This window comes from Oryctolagus cuniculus, chromosome 12, assembly GCF_964237555.1.
Source record: "Oryctolagus cuniculus chromosome 12, mOryCun1.1, whole genome shotgun sequence".
NCBI lineage: Eukaryota > Metazoa > Chordata > Mammalia > Lagomorpha > Leporidae > Oryctolagus > Oryctolagus cuniculus.
In genome coordinates, this window is record NC_091443.1 from 3,251,885 (window position 1) to 3,274,624 (window position 22,740).

At 45.4% G+C, this 22,740-nt stretch overlaps 1 long non-coding RNA gene across 4 annotated transcripts; it reads left to right on the top strand.

Moving 5' to 3' along the window:
• Nucleotides 1–848: 848 nt before the first annotated feature.
• On the top strand, nt 849–22,139 carry LOC138844589 (uncharacterized). Of its 4 annotated transcripts, none has more exons than XR_011380530.1 (5): nt 849–1,000; nt 9,467–9,532; nt 10,124–10,207; nt 15,070–15,121; nt 21,781–22,139. It is a non-coding gene; the product is annotated as an uncharacterized lncRNA (long non-coding RNA). The 4 variants fall into 4 exon arrangements; XR_011380529.1 differs by lacking the exon at nt 849–1,000 and adding an exon at nt 6,325–6,969; XR_011380528.1 differs by lacking the exon at nt 849–1,000 and adding an exon at nt 7,359–7,691.
• Nucleotides 22,140–22,740: the final 601 nt, after the last annotated feature.

Sequence of the window (22,740 nt, forward strand, 5' to 3'; positions counted from 1 at the left end):
GTCTTCTCCTTACTTATTCTGTTTTTATTAGAGAGTAAGAGCCCTCGCCTGCTAATTCACTCATTAAATGCCCATGACGGCCATAATGGGGCCGAGGCAAAACTCAAGCCAGGAACTCAGAACTCAATTTGTGTCTCCCAGTGAGTGCCAGGAACCCAGCCACTGAGCCACCCTGCTGCTCGCCACTGCCTGCATCAGCCGCGAGCTGGAGCCAGGAGCTGGAGCCGGGATGAAGCCCGGCTGCTCCGACGTGGAATGCGGGCGTCCTACCCGCAGCCAAGCACCTGCTCTGAGTTCTCACTGTGACCCTCAGCAGTCAACGGCTTTGGGCTGACGTGGTGGGGTGGAGGAGCTCCGGACAGCGGGAGCAGGGTGCTGACGCGTGCAGAGTCTCAGCGCACCCACGGGGCTGCTCCTGGCAAACACACGCAGACTGGAATGACCCAGGCTGCTTCCTGCTCCGCTTCTCTTCCACAGCTTCCCCTCCCCCACGACCACCATCTTAAAGATCACAATTAATCTAATTTAATTAATGAAATCACAATTAAGCTAGCCTATGCAATAACCTTCTGTACCAGGGAGTCTGTAAACTGAATACACAGAGGTACACAACAACAGCCGGTACGCCCTGTTGCCACCATCAGCTTAGGAAATGAGCTCTTAACAGAACAAGCACGTTTGAAGCCTCTGGGAGCCCCTTCATGATTGTGACCCCCCACACCCCGCACACACCATAGGTTCCACACTCTCCTGAGCTTCCAGTGAATCTGAATTAATCATTTCCTGCTTTTCTTTAGAGTTTTCTAAAACTCACCCTTACAGGTGTCCCTGAACAATGATCTAATCCTGAAACACCAAGGCGCGAGCACACACCGAGGTGTAAGAGTATAATATTGCCCCAGTTGGACGGAAGCTCCCAGGAGAAAACAAAGAGAACAGTCTCCAGGTTACAGCCTGACTCCAGCCTCCCTGGGAATCCGCCAGAACTTCAACGTCCCCAGTAAGTCCCGGGGAACGTAGGGTATCCTAAGACCACAGCAAGGGCAGGAGTGCGGGTAGGGAGTGTGCTGCTCTGTGTTCATCTGCCGCTAAGGTGACTGAGTCTGGGGACAAATCTCAACACGACATTTCTGGAGAGAAGTAAGACTCCTCGGCTGATCAGAAGCAACAGCTAAGGCAGAGGGAGGAATCTATGACACAGCGAGCTCTGAATAGTTCCTGCAAAATGGGCATTAGGAAAAAGCTGTGCTGGGTTTCAAAATGCTTTTGCACCAAGATAAGCTTATCTTTTAACTTTATTTTCATGTGAACTTTTTAAGTACTTTCTTGTACGGGTCAAGGTATGTTACAAATGCATTAGAATCTGGGTCAAGTTCTCCCAAGCATTTAGTCCTTGTGTCAAAGGAAAGGGGCAACGGCAGGGGACAGTGTTCGCGGCCTGGTTCCCGGGCGGCGCTGTTGCACTGACCGATGGCTGCCCGGGGCGTGGTTGATGCCCAGGGCTTCCTGCACTGCCTCCGGGGATTCTGGGGATTCCGAGCCCCGGCCTCCGCCCCACGTCTTCGCTTTCTTCCATCCTGTGCCCGCCTCATTCCTCCTTCACTTCCCGGTGGAACTCGCTTCTTGGGAAAGTGTGCGCGGGAGGTCTATTAGCCTGCTTTTCTGTTACGACTACAAAATACCTGATGTGGCCCACCTTTTAAAGGAAGCAGGGTTATTTAGCGCAGAGTTGTGGAGTTCCCAAGTCCAAGATGAGGCATCTCTGACGAGGGCCGAATGGTGGCTGGGATCACAAGGGCAGAAGAGGGTGTGAGAGGGGTCACATCCCCAGACAGGGAGCCAGGGATAGCCTGGGCCTTCCTCCCTCCGGAGAGCCTGCCCGTGATGACCTAAGGACCCCCCCTAGGGCCCACCTCTTACGGGCTCCAGCATCTCAACACTGCCACACTGAGGACCAAGCTTCCAGCCTGAACTCCTGGGGACACCCTCAGCCCATCCCCAACCATGGCAGAACGTAAAGGTTTTTGAGGCCGTGCATGGAAAGCATCTTATCCTGGGGCCAACCTTGTGGTGCAGTGGGTTAAGCTGCCTCTTGCAAAGATGGCATCCCACCTGGGAGCGCTGGTTCAAGTCCTGACGGCTCCACTTGCAACCCAGCTTCCTGCTGTCACGCCTGGGAAGGCAGCAGAAGATGGCCGAAGTACTTGGGCCCCTGCCACAGAGGTGGGATGGCCAGGGCGGAGCTCTAGCCTCCTAGGTTTAGTCTAGCCCAGTCCTGGCTATTGTGGCCATTTGAGGAGTGAACTAGTGGATGCAAGAATCTGTCTCTCTCTCCCTCTGTTTCTGTCTCTCCCTCTCTGTCACTCTGCCTTTGAAAGGAAGATTCTACCCTGCACTGACAGATGACGTAGCAGGTGTGGAGGTCTCAGCTGGAAACCATCTCCCTTCTACTTTGAAGGTGTTGTGTCATCGTCTCCCTCACTCAGAAGTGCTGTTGAGGAGCCTGAAGTCACCCTAACCCCTTCTCTGTTTCTTGCTCACCCTGTGCCACCCGAAAACTGTGTCCTTCAACTCTGGAGAATTTCATTTGTGTATTTATTAAGTTTTACTCCTGTCAATGTTTGGACACAAACCTTTGTTCTGTGCCTAGGCCTTTTTTTTTTTTTCTTTAAAGGTTTATTTATTTATTTGAAAGGCAGAATTACACAGAGAGAGGGAGACACACACACACAGATTTTCCATCTGCTGGTTCAGTCCCCAGCTGGCTGCCACAGCCAGGGCTGGGCCAGAACGAAGCCAGGAGCCAGGAGCTTCCTCCGGGTCTCCCACGTGGGTGTAGGGGCCCAAGCACTTGGACCCTCTTCTACTCCTTCCAGGCCACAGCAGAGAGCTGGATCGGAAGTGGAGCAGCCGGGGCTCTCCCATTCCTTAGCATATTATTTCCTTTGTTGATTACCACACAGAAGCTTTTCAGTTTTGGGCAGCCGCCTTGTCTATTTCTGCTTTTGGTGTCATATCCAAGAACTCTTTGCCAAGGTCAGTGTCAAGAAGCTTCCCCTGTCTTGCTTTATTCTAGGAATTTTATCATTTTGGGTCTTGTATCTAAATCTTTAATGTAACCTGATTTGATGTTTGTGTGTCCAGGTTCTTTTTTTTTTTTTTTTTTTTTTTCAAGTGAATATCTAGTTCTCCCAATACCATCTTCTGGGAGACGACCCGGCCCCTGATCAGAGATCGCCTGGCCACATGCGGTGGGTTTATCCCTCAGCTTTCCTATCTGTCCCATGGGTCTGTGTGAGCAGCTTTCATTAGCTGCGTGTTTTGCATTCACAGTTTGTTCGTGGCTCAGATTATAGGCTGAAAGTCTGGGAACTCGGAGCACAGGATTGGGTCTGGTCTCCCAAAAGGAAAGCCCAGCAGAAAGAGTTCTGTGGGGCTGGTCCATTTAGGAAGTGGCCGGAGAACTCAGGAGTGACAAAGGACGGACGGAGAAGCGATGCAGCGGTGTGTTACGGGGACGGCCACCACTGCAGGTTTCCGGCTCTGTCCCGTAAGTTCTGTCTTGGGAGCCGTGTCCTGCAGCTGTCCACGCAGATGGAAAGGGAAGCGCTTGTCCTCGAAGGTGGCCCACAGCGGCTATCTCCCGTGAGTGCCAGGGTGGCATGTGGCTAATGCTGATGCGAGGCTCTGTAGACCCTCATGGGTGAGGGCCAGGCTTTGGGAAAGCGGCGGCTGGGGGTGGAGTCAGGGGCAGGCTGGAGGGGGCGCACAGTCCTCCCACACTGACCACCAGCTCACTGAGGGTGGCCAGCTTACACCGCTTCTTGGGGGTGGCCCCCAGTGGCCCGCCCTGTGGTTTTGTTCTTGGGTTGATCTCATTCCTCAGAGCAGGGTCTTCCACGCCCCTGGCTGGACGAGGCCGGCCTCGTTGGTAGAAATCAGAGAACGGACGGGGGCGGAAGTTTCTCCACACATTTCTCCCCGCAGCCTCCTCCTCCAGCCTCAGTCCCGGGAGCCCTTGCGTGTGGCGATGCCGGTGCCTTCTCTGTGTGAGCTGGGTTGGCTCCCCGCTTTCCTGCGTTTGCTCAATCAGTGATCGTGCAGCTGCTTCCCAGCTTCTCAGCGCGTGTGGCTCTCCTCCCCTCTCCTGGCCTCCTCTGCTTGAGATTTTATGACTTAGAAGAAGAGTGCAGCAGAAGTGCGAACGGAAAGGTGCCCTGCCTTGGCCCGCAGGCTGGGGGCCCTCCCTGCTTTAGCTCCAGCGCTGCCGCCCCGGCCCTCCCAGGAAGTCGTCATGACCTGTACCCCCGCCTGGCGTTTTCTTATTTATTGTCGGCACTAGAGTGTGAGCTCTGTGAGGACCACAGGCCCCGTCTCCCCCTGGAGCAAGGAGGAAGCGCACTCCTTGTGTCTGGGAGCAGCATTTTGAGTATCACACGGCCTTTGACCCTGTGTGCACCATACCCTGAGTGAGCCAAGGAAATGAAGGCTGGCGCAGGTGGGGCGGGGCGCCTGAGTCCCCTGCCCTTGAAAGCTGGAGTTGCCCAGAGCCTCCAGGAGGGACCGGGCTGCCGGCTCCCAGAGAGCAGGGCCGGGAAGACAGGCAGCCCAGAGGGGAGCACACCCTCCCGGAGGCCCCGTCTGGCCTCCCCCTGGAGCTGAGGAAGGGGTGCAGAGGCAGGAGCTCAGCCCAAGAAGCCTCAGGGACCCAGGGAGGACGGGGTGGGGGTGGGGCATGTGCAAGGGAAGACTGCTGCCTCCTGGGTCACGTACCAGGAACCAGATCCCATCAGCCAGGGGCACTGCAGGGGCTGCTCACCTCCCTGGAGAGGAGAAGTTCCGCGAGACCTTTATTTAAAACACGCGCGCGCACACACACACACACACACACACACCCCAGAACCCAGGTGCTCACTGTAACAAACTCAGACACCAGACATTTATAGAATAAAGGAAGAACAATTCTCCAATAGAGCCGCCATTTAGCACAGCCCTCCCTCCCTCCCGCCTTCCGTGTTTCCTCCCTCCCTCTCAGAAATGAAGAAAGGTAATAAATTCACGTCATTCAAAATGCGCAGCCAGGCCAGGAACAGAGGGACGGGGCTCTTCCTCTCGCTCCCCCACTCTTCTGCAGCTGCCTCCGAGGTCTCTCCTTTCGGGCAGCCAGGTGTAAACACGCTCTCTGCCCACCCGGGTTTCCTACCGGACGCTAGGGAACAGGAGCAGCACCACTCAGCGCAGGCACAGCCGTCCACCAGGAGCCTGGGCTCGGGTCTGGGCTGTTCGCTTCCTGTCGAGTCGGGCCGGCCAAGCCGGGGTGGCAGCGGCTGCGTCTCTGTTGGGACTCAGAGTGAAAGGAACACACAGGGGTCGGGGGCCTTCAGCCAGGTGTCAGGGGCTTTCCATTTAGGACGGAACTCTCCCAGCTGTAAGGAGGGCTGGCTCAAGACATCCGCTGTCATTTGTGATGAGAAACTAAGTTTCAAGGTGGCAGATGTGCACTTCAGAGAGGCAAGCAGCCCAGGGCAGGGGTGCGTGACTCCCTGGTCACCCCACAGCTGACCTGCAGGGTCCCCCCTCAAAGCAAGAGGCCGGGACACTGCCCCCAGGACTGGCAGCAGCGGGGTGGGGCCCAGGGCCCGGAATTCCATTCCACTGGAGGTGGAAGCCGCACTGAGGCAGGGGAGGAAGGAGCTGGCAGACCAGGAAGAGCCACAAACAGCTGAGTCCTCCATTCAGCAGGGGATGGTTTTGGGGGAACTCGGAGGGGCTCAATCCTGGCTCTGATGCTGCTCACCGGCGATGGCCGACCAGGTCTCTGGTCCCAGCGCCACGTGACAACTGAGTGACTCCGCAGGGAGCGCTCATCTCAAGCAGCTCCAAGGATTTTTCAGGTCCTTTTTGAAATGCAGACCTGTTCAGGCCTGTGTGGCTGGCTCAGAACCCCTTAGGGTGTGGGAAGGCAGAGTCCTAGCCCGGGTCTCAGGTATTTGGGGGGTGGGGGCAGAGGAAGGGGCAGGGGCGACGAAGCCGGGGGACCTCTGGGAGGACCGGGAGGGAGGGCCCGCTGGGGGGCTGTTTCACCGAGCGGCCCGGAGGGGCCCAGCTTGGAAATTCAGCTGAGGGCGGCTCAGGCCTGTCGGAGCAGGGTGTGCATGTGCGTGTGCGCCCCGTACCCTGCCTAGGAGCGCGGCCAGGCTGCCCAGGAGGGGCCCACGACGCCCAACACGTCCGGAGACTCGGATCCCGCCCTAGCCCCGTCCCAAGAGGCTGGCGGCACGCCGACCAGGGGAACGAAGGCCCTGTGTGTTTTCCACAACGTGCCGGAGCCAGCTCCGTGTGTCACCCTCCCGGCATCTCAGCGAGCCCCGCAGCGGCTCCCCTCCCCCCGAGCACGTGCGGCTCCCTTCCGCCCCAGGCCCCGGCGAGAGTGCTCGACGGCCCGGGTCTCCATTTCTCGCCGCGGTGTGCCCGGGGCCGCTCTCGGGGGAAGTCGGAAGAAGCAAAGCGAGGTGGGCTGACAGGAAACCCGGCTTTCCCCCCCCCCCCTCTGAGTCTCTGGGTGAAGGGCGGACAGGTAGACCGCGCTGGTGTGTTCAAGCCACTCCTCTGGCGAGCACTCCCCGCGCTGGTCCCGGCGGTGACCCTGACGGGAGGCCTGGCTGCTTGCAAGAAAAATCTGGAGGACATGGCTGCTTGCCCAACCGCTGTGGCCCTGCATCGTGTCTGCTCATCGCTTTTTATTTTATACGAAGACAAGAACCGGAACCCTGGAAGTCTGCGCTTTTCGCAGAGGCAAAGCCATTAACTGTACGAGTGGTTGCAGCCTGGCCAGCCCAGCCCTCACCAGAACCCCCCAGCAAGCCCGGAGGGGTCCGCACTGCGGGGCCAAGAGCAACATCCAGGCTCCGAACCCCAGGTTTCCTCGTCAGCCAATCGCGGCGCCGACACAGGAAACGCCTTCGGGTGGTGAGTGGCACCGAAGCGAGCCTATCGGCACGGAGGCAGCGAAAGGGGTGCGGTCAGAACCAGCCAATAGGATGGAGGCCGCTGCTGCTGGGCGGGAGGAAGACGGCGGGCGTGCGCGAGGCGGCGCCCGGGAAGGAAGCTCGCGGAGCCAATGGCCGCGGCGGGCGGGCGGCGGCGCGCGTGCGCCCTGGCGCCCCGGGCTGCAGGCGGGAGGCGGGGACGGTGGGGGAGGGGAGCGGGCTGGGGCCCGGCGGAGCTCCTGCCGCCGCCGCAGCCGCCGCCGCAGCGGAGAGGCCATGTTGTGTGGTGTGTGGGGCGGGGGGAGGAGGAGGAGGGAGTAAAGCCGAGCGAGGAGACGGCAGAGACACCACACACACACGGCACAAGATGGCCGGAGAGGCAGCAGCACCCCGAGCTGTCAGGCGCTCCGCCGCGGCGCGGCAGGGCCCAGCGGCCGGCGGGGAGCCGCGTCCGGCCGCCCCGGGCCCGCGGAAGCCGGGCGGCGGCGGCTGAGGCCGGCGGGGCGCGCGCGGGCTCGGGGCCCGGGGGCGGCCGAGGCGGCGGCTGAGGCGGCGGCGGCGGCTGAGGCGGCCGAGGCGGCGGAGGCGGCGGCTGAGGCGGCTGAGGCGGCCGAGGCGGCGGCGGGGCCCGCGGGGCGGCGGCGGGGGCCGCGCGCGCGGCGGCGGCGGCGACCGGAGGGCCCGGCGGCCGCGCTCGCACCGGTGAGTGGCCCCGCTTCCCTCATTGTCCTTTGTCCTTGGGAGCCGCGGCGGAACGTCCTTGAGCGCGCCGGGCGGGCGGGCGGCGGGGCCGGGGGCGCGGGCGGCGGGGCCGGGGGCCGCGCGGCGTCTCGGGGTCCCCCGCCGAGGCCCCGCGCTCGCCGCGAGCTGGCTGGGGTCGGGAGAACAATGGCCGCGTCCGAGCAGGAATCAGCTTGGGCTTTCACCCCCGTTGGGAGGTGGCTTTTAACTCTTCGGCGGCCGCGCGGCGGGCTCGCGGGCCGGGGCCGGGGGTCCCGGGGGTCCCGGGGCGCCCTGCGCCTCGCGCTCCGCGGAGAGGGCGAGGGGGCGGCGGTCGGGGGCACTGGGCGCCGCCTCGGGCCGGCCCGAGTCTGAAAGTTTGCGTCCATCGTCGCGTCGTGTTAAAGGACGGTGTCGCAGGGCGCGGCGCCGAAACTTCCACAAAGGGCGGCCGGCGCCGGGCTCGGGCGCGGCGCCCTCCCGGCGGGGCCCGCAGGGAAGCGGGGCTGCTCTCGGCCATGGGCGCCGGAGGGAGCCATGTTGGTTGCATTTGTTGCATGTGGAAGACCCAGACGTGCCTCAGACGAACTGCGCGGGGAAGAACAAATCGCAGCTCCGCAGGCGTCTGCGGAGCTCCCTGTGTGGGGTTTCTGGTGGAGAGATGGTCGGGAAGGGGATCGAAGCTGAAGGGTTGGAAGGGCGAGCCGCGAACGCAGCGACCTTTGTGTGTTCGAGACGACCCCCCCTCGCTCCGCGGAGCCCGTGTCGGGGAAGGTGCAAATGGTGGGGGCAGACCCACCTCGCCCCTCCGCGCCCGGAGCCGCCGCCGGCTCGACCGAGCACCTAGGGGCCTTTCGCCCCCAGTAAAATTGCTTTGTTGTTTTGAACAGCTTTCCGATGGTGGTACAGGTTCCATCAGTTGCGCATATCTTGATCTTACAGAATCTGCCGTTTAAGTGCAGTTCTGGGTTTGTAGATGGCCATTTTTGAGATTTTAAAACCCGAAAAGTGGTTTTAAACGGATACTCGGAATCTAGTTTTTTTTTTTTTAAGAGTCCTTTTGAATAGTAAAATGAGAAATAATTGCTAGCAGTTTAACCTCAAGATCTTTTCACATGATAAATGGGGGAGGGGAAGACAGAAAATATGCAAGACCCTGGTTTGAGATTGAGTAAAGGTCATAGATACCCTAAGTTCTAGACTTGCTTAAAAGACAAAGCTAATATCCCACTTGGCGAGATCAAATAACTTGTGCTTTAAAATTTAAAGTAACCAGTGGCCATTTTAACTTCACTAATGTTTCTTTGAGGAGTCAATTTTTAATTGTTCAAAATTGTAAAAGATCTTTCTAGCTGGCGAAGGAAATTTTCAGGTGATTTCATTCTATAAAAATAATGAACTTTACCCTTTGTTTTTTTCCTGTTATCAAAAGAGGGAACAGAAAAACAAGGTCATAATCTGAAATCAGTCTAGATATTCGAATTTTCTATAATTCTTTTTCTGATGCCTTAATCTATAGTATTTGTCAAAACAGCCAAAGAGATGAGGAAAGCGACTGCTGATAGATACTAAAGATAAGAAATGATTGCAACCTTCAGTGTATGTAGGTTGTGTGTTCTGGAGCTGATTCTTAAATTTGCACGTACATCTTCTCTTTCAGATGTTTTATCATTGTTTCAGCATACTGAATCTTTGGCCAAGAAATGTTTTAAAAATCGAAATGTTGATATCATCTTTTTTTCTTTTTTTTTTTAAAGGTAACTTACAAGATTAAAATCGATTTGATTGCTGATTGTTCTGAACAAATACATCTTTTATTTGAGGTAAGATTGGGATCTTTTTTATTGCTTTGACATAAAAACTGATTAGATTTTTGTTTTGCTCTTTGAGAAATTATATTTTAAGAACCAGTATTTACATACGACTTTTTAAAAATCTAGGGATTATGAATATGAGAAAATACTTGAAATAATAATACCGGGCCTTGAAACCATTTCACTCAGTGAAATGCTAAAAGTATATGAGCATAGCCATTGTAACAATGTATCCTTTAAATAGTTTAAACTGCTGAAGGCCCTTTAAAAGCCTTTGTTTAGTTTTGGAAATAGGGAAAAAACTGAATTATACTGAAGGAAACCATTAACCAAAGATACATTTTTTTTCTTTTTACGTCTGTATTACGCCATGCAGACAAGTTTAAATCTTTTAAATATTTATACAACTAATTTATTGGAAAATTTGAATATTTTGCTATCCATACCAATAGATTTTAAGGAAGAATATTTTAAACAGTTTAGAGGGTAGATTTTAGTATAAATTTTGTATAATTATGAAATTTTACAACATTTACTTCTGCTTGCTGTTGATAACTTCTAAAGTAAGTTATTTATAGAGTATCTTTTTTCCTCCAAAAGGGATGCCATTTTGAAGACTGATACCTTGACATTTTATCCTTGGGGATAAAGGAATCTTTGGGAAACCTGTGTTTCAAATAGCAAGTAAGTAAATGTTTTTACTCAACATCTGAAATTCAATAGTTACTAGCATTTGAGTAGAAAAATATCATTGTTAGTGAAACAAACTGTAGACTGTTATGTATGAAAGAGGATGAGAAAGACCCATCACATTACCTTACCTCCAAACACTTTGTTAATCCCGTGAAAGCAGCCAGTGTTTGTAATTTATGTCAGCAGTAGGACATGAAATACTTCCCAGCAGGTGCTGCTTTCGGATTACAGTTACGTCTGCATTAGAGTCCTTCGAATTATGTCTTGTAATCTGAAATGTGTGTTCTTTAGCTTTCTTTTAAGTAATACAGTTCATGTTTTAAGAGTGGGTGAGAATTTTACATTTGCTGATGCATTTCAAAAGCTAAATAGATAGGCTTATATTTATAGTTACTTAAATGGGCTTAAAATATTCATTTTGCCCATTTTCATGAGTTTTCCAAGAACCTAGAGTATTGTGTCCCAATGAGACCTTTAATTTAAAGCGTAAAAGGTGGAAAAATTCACAAGCGCGGTAGGCATTGGTGCCAGCATTCCGTGTATATAATACAGTGATGGCTTAAAATTAGAAACATGGAAAAAGAAGATGTCCGCTGATGTTTGCGGAAATGAGTCTTTATTCTTAACATTGAAGCTGGGAATTCATTTCAAGTCATTATTAGTGACTGACCAGAGAAAATACATAGTAATGAAAGAAACATCTTGGGAAACAGAATAGACATGACTAGTTAATTAAAAACAAAGGCAAGTTTACCATGGGGAAAAGTCTATATTTTAGTCTTTGAAGTTTATGTTGAAGATAAAGTGCAATCTTTTGTTGGTTGGTGTTGCCTCTGTATTGGTTCAAATAGATAACAGCAATATTTTTATTGCCTTTGTTTTATTTTAGCTTTTTCTTTATTATCCTTTTTGTAGTTTAATCAAATTTATGTCTTTTAATGGTGTGCAAAAGGAAACTAAAATTTGGGTTTTTAGTGATATTAAAAAAAGACAAAACGGCCATCATCTCAAGCTGCTTTGGCACAGATGTCAAGATGAAGCGTCCCTACTGATGAAACATGAAATTGGCATTCATGGCATTGGGCATTAGAAAGATTGAGAGTTGGGTTTCTCATGTGAAACATAAGTCACTTTGAGTGTAAAAGGCAACATATTTATAATGGACTACAAGAATATTTCCCCTCTTTAATGGACCAAATCATAAACGTCTGAAAGAATTGTTACATAAAGATTTTTATGTTTTTAATCCTAGTATCAGTAGTTAACAAAAAAAAACTTCTCTATGATAGACTATAATTCCTAGCCTAATGGAATGCATCTTTTTATCACCAACAAAACACTAGAAAATCATATTTTATGAAAATTTATGTTTACTTTTATGATAATACTTTATATAATATTTTCATATATACTGTTTGAGCCAGTCTTGTATTGTGGACAAAATTGGTTGATAAATAAGAACAACTGTAAATGTAGGTACTATTATAAGTAGGTAACATATAATCTGTAAGATACATGTGTATATATAGTAGATAAGTAGATACATTTTACTCTCAATTATTTTATTTCATAGGAAAAGTAAGTTGTTATTTACCACTGTTCTCTGCTTAAAAACCAGAATGATTGTATACTTAAATATATGCTTGTATTTTAGCATTTTGGATTAGTTGATCATAAAAATCTTTGGATCCTGCTGGTGGTTGGGTTAGATTGCATTTATTATTATGATAACTGTTTACAAAGTGAGCTGACATTCCACAGAGTGAAAAGAAGCCATGTTGTACTCATAAGGTTTTCATGAGCCATAAAATGACTTTCAAAAGAGTCTGGGTTATATGACATAGGTCAGCTCGAATGTAATTTTCTTTAAAACTAAGTTTACTGTTATTCAGTTTCATGATTTTTTAAAAATTGGGGTATGAACAATCAATTGATTTGCTTTTTGTCTGATTTTGCTGAAGTGTTAGGGAAAAAGTGGTACTAAGAGGACGCTTCTGTCTTCTGTAATCAGGTGTGTGATGGGAACATGTAACTGAGATTCAGCTTCTATGGAAGTCAGCCCTGCAGTCTTGACATTCTGCTTTCTCTAGACCTTCATCTGCTAATTTGTTTGAAGGCTTTGGAGAGTCCAGTCTTTTAGGATCCTTCTTAAGTTTTGTGATAAAAATAGTTGTAAGAAGTGTTTAATTCTAGTATACAAACTAATTTTTGCTTTGTAATTGATCATGGGTTATTTTTCTGATGAAACTATTGGAATAACGTAAGACTGAGATGTTAGTGTACTTGACTTCCCTGCTGATTTTTAGGCATTTGAAACTATATTAGTAAGTAGTGTAAAAGTAAGTAGTGTAAAAGCTGACATATTGGAAAATAGGCCTTAGTAGAGCAATTAACGTGTGACATATTTAAATAATAAATCAGCATTCTAAATTTCTTTTAATACTTCCTTATCTGATCTAAATTGGGGTATATTTTCATATATCACATTATAGTTTGCAGCTGGCCAAGACTATAAATAAGAGGACTTAAAATTTGCATGCCTGATATAATCTATTTAATTTTGTTTAAGAAATGTCTGCACTTCAAAGATAAGCATCCTCATTTTACCACCTATCTTCTCAAATGGAGTGGTTCATTGCAAACTTTTATTTTCAAATTGGCTTTTTCTACATGTAATTAACTTCTACAGTTTTAAGTGGAAGCATGTAATAAGATACGAGCTATTTACAGCATTCAAGCAGCCTGTTTTGTATGTTTGAAAACAGTTTTGATTTATACATTATGTAGTGCTCGATCTGTGTTTGGAAAATATTTTTTTGCTCTTTGAAACTAAGCCGTTTATTTGAAATTGCATATTTCTTAAACAAGCAATTAAGTCTTCAACATGTACTTCTTGGTAATGATACTCATTTTATTTTAGTTGGGGTGGCCCAGCTGAGTATTTTGTAACTGATGTTTTGTGAGTTGTCTTACAGCAGGTTTCTTGGAAACATTCATTACTTTATCTTTACCCTGTTTTTTGTAGATGTCTTATATTTCATAGTGCTCATAGCTTTAATTCTTTAATTTTAAAATGAGGAATTAAGGTGACAAATATTGTAAGAAGAACAGGAACAGGCTAATGATAATATAAGAATTGAAGACCAGCAATCAAAATTACATTATATCTGTGATTTATCATTGAATCAGAAACCATAGTATTTCAAGATACTAATGATAGCTGGAAATAGAAAATTATCAGCATTTAAGTTGAGTTCTGCAACCCTGTGCCCCTTTTCAAAGACTGGCAAAAAACTATTGCAAACTTGGTCAGGTTTGAGGAAGTAGGTGCCATGGTGGATTGCATCTCCACGAAATCTCTGACACCAATGCAAAGCGAGGTCAAAGTCCTTTTCTGTTCCGGTAGTTTGAGAACTCAGAGTCAAACAGTGCTTGGGGCCGGCCCTGTGGCAGCTGTGGTAGAAGCTTAAGCCTCTGCCTGCACAGTTGGCTTCCCGTTTGGGCGTCAGTTGAGTCCAGGCTGTTCCACTTCCACCCAGCTCCCTGTTAATGCGCTTAGAAAAGCAGCGGAGAATGGCCCAAGTCCTTGTGCTCTGGAAGAAGCTCCTGGCTTCGGCCTAGCCCAGCCCATCTGGGGAGTGAACCAGCCGAGGGAAGATCTTTGCCTTTCAATAATTAAATAAATAAACCTTTAAAAAAATCAAACACTGGTTGAACTCGTAGGTTACTTATTTGTAAGCACATTATCTCTAGCCTAATTCTATAAACATAATTTCCATAAATTTTTCAGGATCAGACCAATGCGATAGATTTATCAAAGAAATTTCTTACATCAGCATTTCAGTTAGTTTTAATTAGTATTTAAATTAATTTATTTTACTTCATTGGTTTAAGATTTGTTAACAAAATCCTGCCTCATCAGGTCAGGTAAAATTTGGAAGCTTAAAAATAATGTTTCTTTTCAGTTTCATTTGCTAACTTTTTGAGAAGGTATTTGAACACCTGTTCTTACAGTAACTTTGAAGCACCTTTGCTCTATTAATTTGAAGTTCTAAACTTACGGCATACTACTTTGCCTTCTAAAAATCTTACTTTTATCTTGAACTTTTAAATAACATTTAAAACATTCTGCATGAATTTTATTATTATTATCATACTTAGGAACAAGCTGGCTGGAAAAGCAATACACTTGCATGCAGAGGTATTTCAGATATGAGTAACAGTGTTTCCTTTTGTAGAGAGGAGATATTTAAATGTAGTGAAAAGTACAGCTACAATATTTTGTTATCAAGTACATGTCTTAGAATGGGTTAGTGTTGCCTTGGGTCTCCAGATCATTAGCATGCTAGTGGTAGATGACCACAATGATTGTGTGTATTGTGTTGATTGTAGTATGTAATGGTGGCAAATAATACTAAGTGGAAAAGTGACCTTGCAGATGGGTAATGAGAGCTCTCCTTTGTTTAGAAGGCTTGAAAATAGATTAGATGAGAACCAGAAACAAAAAAAAGAATGATGTTGGCTCTGTTAAAAAACAACTAGCTTTCAACCCTTGATGACTATCCGATCCCAAAGAGAGGGGGCCGAGTATTTGCATACTGTTTCAGAGTTCTTGAGGGTTGAGCCTGAAGCTTGTGGTTTTATAGAACTTGCTCTACACTGAGCTTCCTGTGCTCCTAGAGTTACAATCTTCTCAGCTTCTCTGTGCTTTGTTTGGAATAGGTTGTTCATCATACAGGTGTGCTTTGGTTTACTGATGAGTGAGCCTGACAGGACGCTGAAGTTCTGGTGGACACCAGGGCATTGCACTTGTCTTTGCCTGTGAGTAAATGACGTTCTTTTGTCTTCTGCAGGATGTCGGCACTCCAGCGGCCTGCACAGTGTAACGGACGGTGGAAGCCTTTAGTGAGTATTTAATTTGTATGCTTGATCTATTTAAATGAGTTTGGGAATTTTTGAGTAATTGAGGCAGAATTGTAAAAAAAAATAGAGGGATTTAGCAAAACGTTATAAGAACATCAAAACGGTTGGATTTGAAGTTTATTAATAAAATTTTGCTTATTAATTTATTCCAACCTATTTCTTCACGTAGATTCTGCCAAAATTCAAATGTAAACTCACTCACACTTGAATATGCGTCTAACACTGTCTTTGATCTGGTCAAGGCCCTTGATGTTTTTGTAAATAAAGTTTTATTGCAACACAGCTGCTGTTTGGTTTAGATAATTGTTCATGGCTACTTTCCAACTTGATAGTTGTGCTACATAGCTGTACAGCCTAAGACATCTGCCATATTGTTTGATAAGGAAAGCTTGCCAACCTTCACTGGATCTCCCCCAGCTGTCAGCTTTATCTGTAGAACTCAGAAGGCCTTTGGGCTTCTCTTTTGGTACTAGGACATGCTTTTAAGATTTTCAGTGTTATAATTAATTACTTGTAATAAATTAATTCTAAACTTTCCTAAAACTTGAAAGTTCATCAAAGAGGTATTTAGCTTGACTGACACTGAGATTTTACTTTGATACTGGGAAATATGTTCCTTCTACTACCATGGAGTGGGTTTTCTTTTATTTTTTAAAAGATTTATTTATTTGAAAAGATTATTTATTTGATTAAAGATTATTTATTTGAAAGACACTTTTAGAGAGATCTTCCATCTACTGGTTCATTCCCCAGATGGCTGCATCAGGCAAGGATTGGCCAGGCCAAAGCTGGGCCACCTTCCACTGCTTGCCCAGGACCATAAGCAGAGAACTGGATTGGAGGCCTAGCAGCTGAGACTCAGATGGGCATAAGAGATGCCTGTGTCCCAGGCAGAGGCTTACCCCACTGCACAATAACATGGTCCCTGGGAGTAGTTTCTCTAATTCCCAAGCTGAGAAACAGAATAAAGTATGAAGTTTTTACAAATGAGTTAAATTATTGAATTATTACTGACAGAACTTTTTTAAGTAATTGTATACTAGCTGTTTCATAGGAATAATTCTTTGTGAAACTTTGGGAATCTGAATTTTAGATGATGATTTTTGCCTCTTATTACTACTAAAGCTTTCATTGTATAAGTGGCTACTAGCCTGAAAAATGTTTTTTTTTTTTTTTTTAAAGAATTATTTTATTTATTTGAAAGAGTTACAGAGAGAGGTAGAGCCAGAGAGAGAGAGAGAGAGATCTTCCATTCTGCTGGTTCACTCCCCAAATGACCGAAACGGCCAGAGCTGAGCTGATCCGAAACCAGGAGCTTCTTCCAGGTCTCTCACATGGGTGCAGGGGCCCAAGCACTTGGGCCATCTTCTACTGCTTTCCCAGGCCATAGCAGAGAGCTGGATCGGAAGTGGAGCAGCCGGGACTCGAACCGGCGCCCGTATGGGATGCTGGTGCTGCAGGCTGGGGCCTTAACCCACTGAGCCACAGTGCCTGCCTCAGTTTTTTTCTTTTTTTATAAAATTTATTTGAGAGGCAAAGAAAAAGTAACAGAGTAAAAAAGAGTGTCCTTCTTTTCTCTGTGTGTGCTGGTTCACTGCTCAGATGCCCGAGTTGGGTTGGGCTGAACACAGGAGCAGGAACTCAGTTCAGGTCTGACACGTTGGTTGCGGGAACCCGTTTGGAGCTATCATCACTGCCTCAGAGATCACACATGAGCAGGAAACTGGAACCAGCAACAGCCAAACCCAGGCATTCGCGTGTGCACGGATCAAACACCGGCCCAAGAAAATCTTTGTTTTTAACAAGCAAAGGGGAGGGCAGAGATGAAAGTGTAACTAATGTAGTGCAATTATTAGCTTAATGTCTGATTTTATATATATATAACTTATTTTTGAAAGAGTGACAAAGCAAGGATAAATGGGGAGAAAGAGCTGAAGCCAAGAACTAGAAGCTGGATCTGCTTCTCGCCTGTGGCTGGCTGGGGCCCAAGGATCGGGCAGTCACCTCTACCTAGGCCCATCAGCAAGAACCTGGGTGGGAAGCTGTGTCCCAGCTGGTGGCTTCCTGTGTTGTGCCACAGTACCCACCCTAATAGTTAATGTTTTTGTTTTTTTAAAGATTTATTTTATTTATTTGAAAGAATTTCAAAGAGAGGTAGAGACAGAGAGGTCTTCCATCCGCTGGTTCACTCCCCAGATGGCCACAATGGCCAGAGCTACGCCTATCTGAAGCCAGGAGCCAGGAGCTTCTTCCAGGTCTCTCACGTGGGTGCAGGGGCCCAAGGACTTGGGCCATCTTCTACTGCTTTCCCAGGCCTTAGCAGTGAGCTGGATCGGAAGAGGAGCACCCGGGACTAGAAACGGTGCCCATATGGGATGTTGGCGCTGCAGGCCAGGGCTTTAACCCACTGCGCCACAGCACCGGCCCCCCTAATAATGTTTTGAAGAGATGATTTGCCTGGCACATAGTAGGTGCTCAGGAACTACTTGTTGATTTATTATATAAATACAGCTGCTGTTAAACATGTTTATCAAGTAGTGTTCTGGGTCTGTTTTTATAAAAAGCAAAGTGAAATTCACTATTAAAACAAATTTTGCCTGAAAGCCAAAATTTTAACTCAGTAAAATTAAAAGTGAGGAGAGCTGGGTCTTTCTAGTTGTTTCAAGCCAGTAGTGACAGTTGGAAGATTTTATTTGATAGTAAAACTTTTCAAAAAGATGATTTCTCATTTATAATCGAGATCGGTCTCTTAGAAACGAGCAGCTAGTTGGTCTTTTCCAAATCACGTTGTAGTTAGTTTTTTATTTAAGACCCAGATTTGTTAACACATGTTCTGTTGGGGATGCAAGGTAATAAGACAGACTGTATGAATTTACTTTTTAGGCTTCCATAAATGTCAAATTTACAGTAAGTGCGAAGAAGATTGAAATCAATCATAAGTACCAAGAATCTTAACACATGATTGGAAGGATGCATATTTACTATTTGACCCTTTAGTTTTAAAATAGGTGTTAAAAGTGTTAAAAGTTTCTTAAATAACACAGAATGCATCAGTTTAATAACAGCTTTATTACTAATTTATTTTAAAAATTAAGAATCATTTATTTTTCCTTGTACTCTTCTGTCATGTTTTTCTTTATTAAAAATGACAAAGATTGCGGGCAGTGCCACGGCTCACTAGGCTAATCCTCCGCTTGCGGCGCCGGCACCCCGGGTTCTAGTCCCGGTCAGGGCACCGGATTCTGTCTTGGTTGCTCCTCTTCCAGGCCAGCTCTCTGCTGTGGCCAGGGAGTGCAGTGGAGGATGGCCCAAGTGCTTGGGCCCTGCAACCGAATGGAGACCAGGAGAAACACCTGGCTTCTGGCTTTGGATCAGCGCAGTGCGCCAGGCGCAGCACGCCAGCTGCAGTGGCCACTGCGGGGTGAACCAATGGAAAAGGATAGACCTTTCTCTCTGTCTGACTGTCCACTCTGCCTGTCAAAAAAAATAAAGAAGGAAATAAAAATAGTTTAAAAAAATGACAGATTGCTGAGAACATAGAGGTAAGAAGGTGGTTTATTGTGGGAGAGCCTGCCTTAAACCCCGTGCTTGCATTTCAGCCAACAGCGTATTTTTATAATGTCGCAGTGTTTTTGGAACCAATTTACTGAAGTAGAATTTAAAGACCGTCACGCTGTTTCAAGGTCTTCAACTTGTGGATGTACCAGATGAGGATTTCATGTTTTTGCAGTTACTCATTACCTGTTGGTCTTCAAAGCTTTTACTTTTGTTTGTTGGAATTATCAGAGCAAGCAAATTTTCCTTAAAAAGGAGATAAAATCTACTGACTATCAGAGTGGAAAAGTTTCCCCAATCATTTATATTTTCCAATTGAAATGCACAGACGATCAAGGTCTGTCTGATGGGATTCTGGACCCCAGCCTGGTCTTCCGGGGTCTGCAGGAGTCCACATATGACTGGAGAAGGGATTGGAGTAGGGCTGGAATGCCTCATCCCTACCCATTTCTATTGGGGCACACTGATTTTATTTTAATTTGAAACCAGAAGGTCTTTAAATACTTGACCCCTTGTTTCTTCAGAAGATTCCCTTATTGCACTTTTTGCTACACAAAGTAAGGTTAGTTTGTAGTTAAGTACCTTGGCTGTTATGGCAGATCAGCATGGCAGTTCACATTTATTGAAATCTTTTTCTGTGTACCAGTGATATAATTGCTAGAAATGTACAAACTCATTTTACCCTCACTACTGCCATAAGAGGTAGATGGCGGAACTATTCCTGTTTTGATGTGAAGAACTGGATTTTATTGTCAGGAAAATTTCCAAGCCCAAAGAACTTATGCCTGATTCTGGTTTTTAAAAAAATTTAACCTAACTTGCTTATTTGCAAATTTCACCTTTATAAGAATTTGAAATTCCATGAAAATAAATAGATTACTCCTAAATCCCTCATGGATCTTTTACCTTTTTACCAACTTTGATGCTTGACTGAGCCCTTGTACTTGTTAGTAAAAATTCTTTCTTGGCTTGGATTGGCTTTGCAGGAATGTGAATTGAACGCCACTTGGTAGGCTTTTTAATGTCTAAGAGTTGCCTGCCTTTTTCAGTAGCATTCTTTTTGGTTTTTACCTTTTCCCCTCCATTTTCTTAAATATGACTGTGATAGTAGGACAATTTGCTACTATTTTCCTGATTGTCACATAAACCAGTGCATTTTATTTAAGATTTTGGAATAATTTTTAATATTAGGCTTTCTTTTGATATTACTGTTTTCAAATAATGGGTTTGGAAGGAAATTTTATACACTGTTATGGGAAGATTTTACTTCTTGTCCCATGACAGAAGAATATTAAGCATTGAGCTTATCATTTACTGTCACATTGAATAAATTGCACCTGTCACTATTAAAATTGAATAAAACATGAAATTAATGCATTCTTAAGTGTCATTGTTCACCATAAATAGTATTTATAACTCCAACTCCATTTAGAGCTTTACCACCCATTGTAACAATAGAGATTGAGGAGAAGTTTGTTTATAATAAGAGGAGGATGATGAGATTATTCTCAACATCTCTTAAGAAGTTCATGTCCCTTAATTTTAAGAAATGAACAAGGAAAATGGAAGGTATTTGACTAATACAGGGAATGATTTATTTACTTCTCCTTTTGAGGTGTTGGAGAAATCTGCAGAATCTATTAAGGAGAAATAGTTTGTTTTGATGTTTTATTGATGTTCTGACACTTTCTCAATCAACACTTTTAAACATGGATGTTTGTATCTGTTGGTTGAATAGTTTAGAAAAGTATATTGTATGTAGGGGATAGTATGTGCCAATTATAGTTAGGGAGGCAAGAAGGTTAACCTAATGAGCAAAAATACCCCAAATTTATCTTTTAGTCAGTTACAGTGTCTTAAGATATTCAGTAGGAAAGCTGTAAGATTTACAAGAGAGGACTAGAGTTTACAACTTGTTTTGGGTCTGTTTGATATGATGAATATAGATCATTTACTTAATGTTAAAATACCTGGCTTTACACTTCTCCCTTCAATTCAGATTATTTAAAGAACAGATTTTTCTGTAGGAACACATTTGAAATGCAATTTTATTTAATAGTCTGGAATTTGAAAAGTGATAGCCTTTTGGGGCAGGTGTTTGGCTCAGAAGTGATGATCCTGCTTGGGTGCCCACTTTCCATATTGTAGTGCCTGGGTCTGAGTCTGCACTAATTCCCATTTACCTTCCTGCTGTTTTGTACCCTGGGAGGCAGTAGGTAATGGCTCAAGTACTTAGGTCCCTCCCTGCCACCCACATGGGAAACCTGGATGGAGCTCCTGGCTCCTGTTTGGCCCAGCCCTTTGCTGTTGTGGGCATTTGGGGAGTGAACCAGCAGATGGAAGATCTCTTTTTGTGTGTCACTGTTCTCTTTATGTTGCTCTGCCTTTCAAATATAAATAAATAAAACTTTTAATGAAAAGTGATAGCACTTTATTTCAAATATCAAGTAAGCATGGCAGAATTTTCACATTTTGATATTTTTTTCTATTGGCTACATGTTTTTCTGCAGCCCTAGATGCATAGCTAATATGTTGCCTTCTTGTATTGGCCACTTGTGTTACCTAAATAAATTAACATTTGTTGTCTTGGAAAACTATGCTGTGATCCACTGCTTTGTTTTTTTTTTTTTTTTTTAATCCCTTAAGATTCTTTTCTATAATTAGTTTTCTTTGAAGAAGCTTGGAAAGTTTTCTGCATTGAGATTCAGAATCCACAGTGCTTCTGTAATGTAGCTTTCCAGGAATTTTGAATTTTAATTTTTGTTTTTACTTTGCATACACACAGTATAATGATGTTAAATATTAAAAAATTGGCTCTTAACTGCCACTTTTTTGTGGATACAAATGTATCTGTGACAGTAGAAGAACTTTGTTTCCTGTATATAGTATTTCTGTTGATTCCATCTGAGGAATTGTATGTGTGTATTGCATACTACTTTTATACAGTTTCACAGTGGAAAGCTGTTACTAAATTAAAATTGTGTATGATAGGATATCTTCAAGGTGGGTGGATGTTTTCTATTTGGAGGAGTAAGATAATTGGTATTCCAACAGCATTTTTTTCTTTTAATTTTTGTTTTATCAAGCACCCAGTCAGCTTGAAGAGTCTCAAATGGACCCTACTACTGAGAAATCAAGATGGCAACCCACTATGGGGAAGTGTGGAAAATGGATTAACACAAGAATGCTATACAACCAAGACAGGGCTCTTTTAACATGGATTCCATGAAGTGAATGAAGACAATAGGTTTCTTACCCAACATAAATGGACAGTGGATTTGACTTTCTAAAGACTTTTTGTATCATTAGAAGAAGTACATTTTTGACATTTGGAGAAGAAAGATGGCACATTAACATAGGTGGTAGTATCCTTGGAATTTTTTGCAATTTGATTTGTATGGAATCATGGAATGTTAACTTTAATAAAATTTCTAACACTTCAAAATTTCTCAGTTTGAGCCTTTTTTATTTGAAAGTGGAAGTTTCATTTTAAATGTTCATTTATTGCCTTCATAACTCTCTAACCTTTACATTTACCCAGCAGTAGAGTGTACTGAATAAAACTGAAAGTGGAAATGGCATGTTGGAAAATGGTGGATTTGATTAAGACTTGTGGTTTTTTTTTTTTCAGAGTTGTTGAAATTTATTTGTGCTTTGAGATGGTCATTTGGTTGCAATGCTGATATGTGCTTTCTTGAAACACCTGGGGCCGGGAACAATTTAGTTTATGAGTAATAACAATCTTTGATCAACCATGAGATTTTAGAGAAGTTTGTAAGGGAATGCATGTTGCCTCAAAATTGAGGATGAGTGATGTGTGTGATTTATTTCTGAATTGTTTTATGTTAATGTAAATGTTCCTTTTTACTTAGGGCTTTTAATATAATAACTTGTGGTAAGATATACATGTGAAAAATGAAACTGATGTCTCCTATAAGCTTACCATTGGGAAAAGGTATTAGATTTATAGGGAAATATCCTTTGAGTCAACACAAAACATTTTGTTGACAATGTATAATATATTTCATATACATTTGAAATAGAGT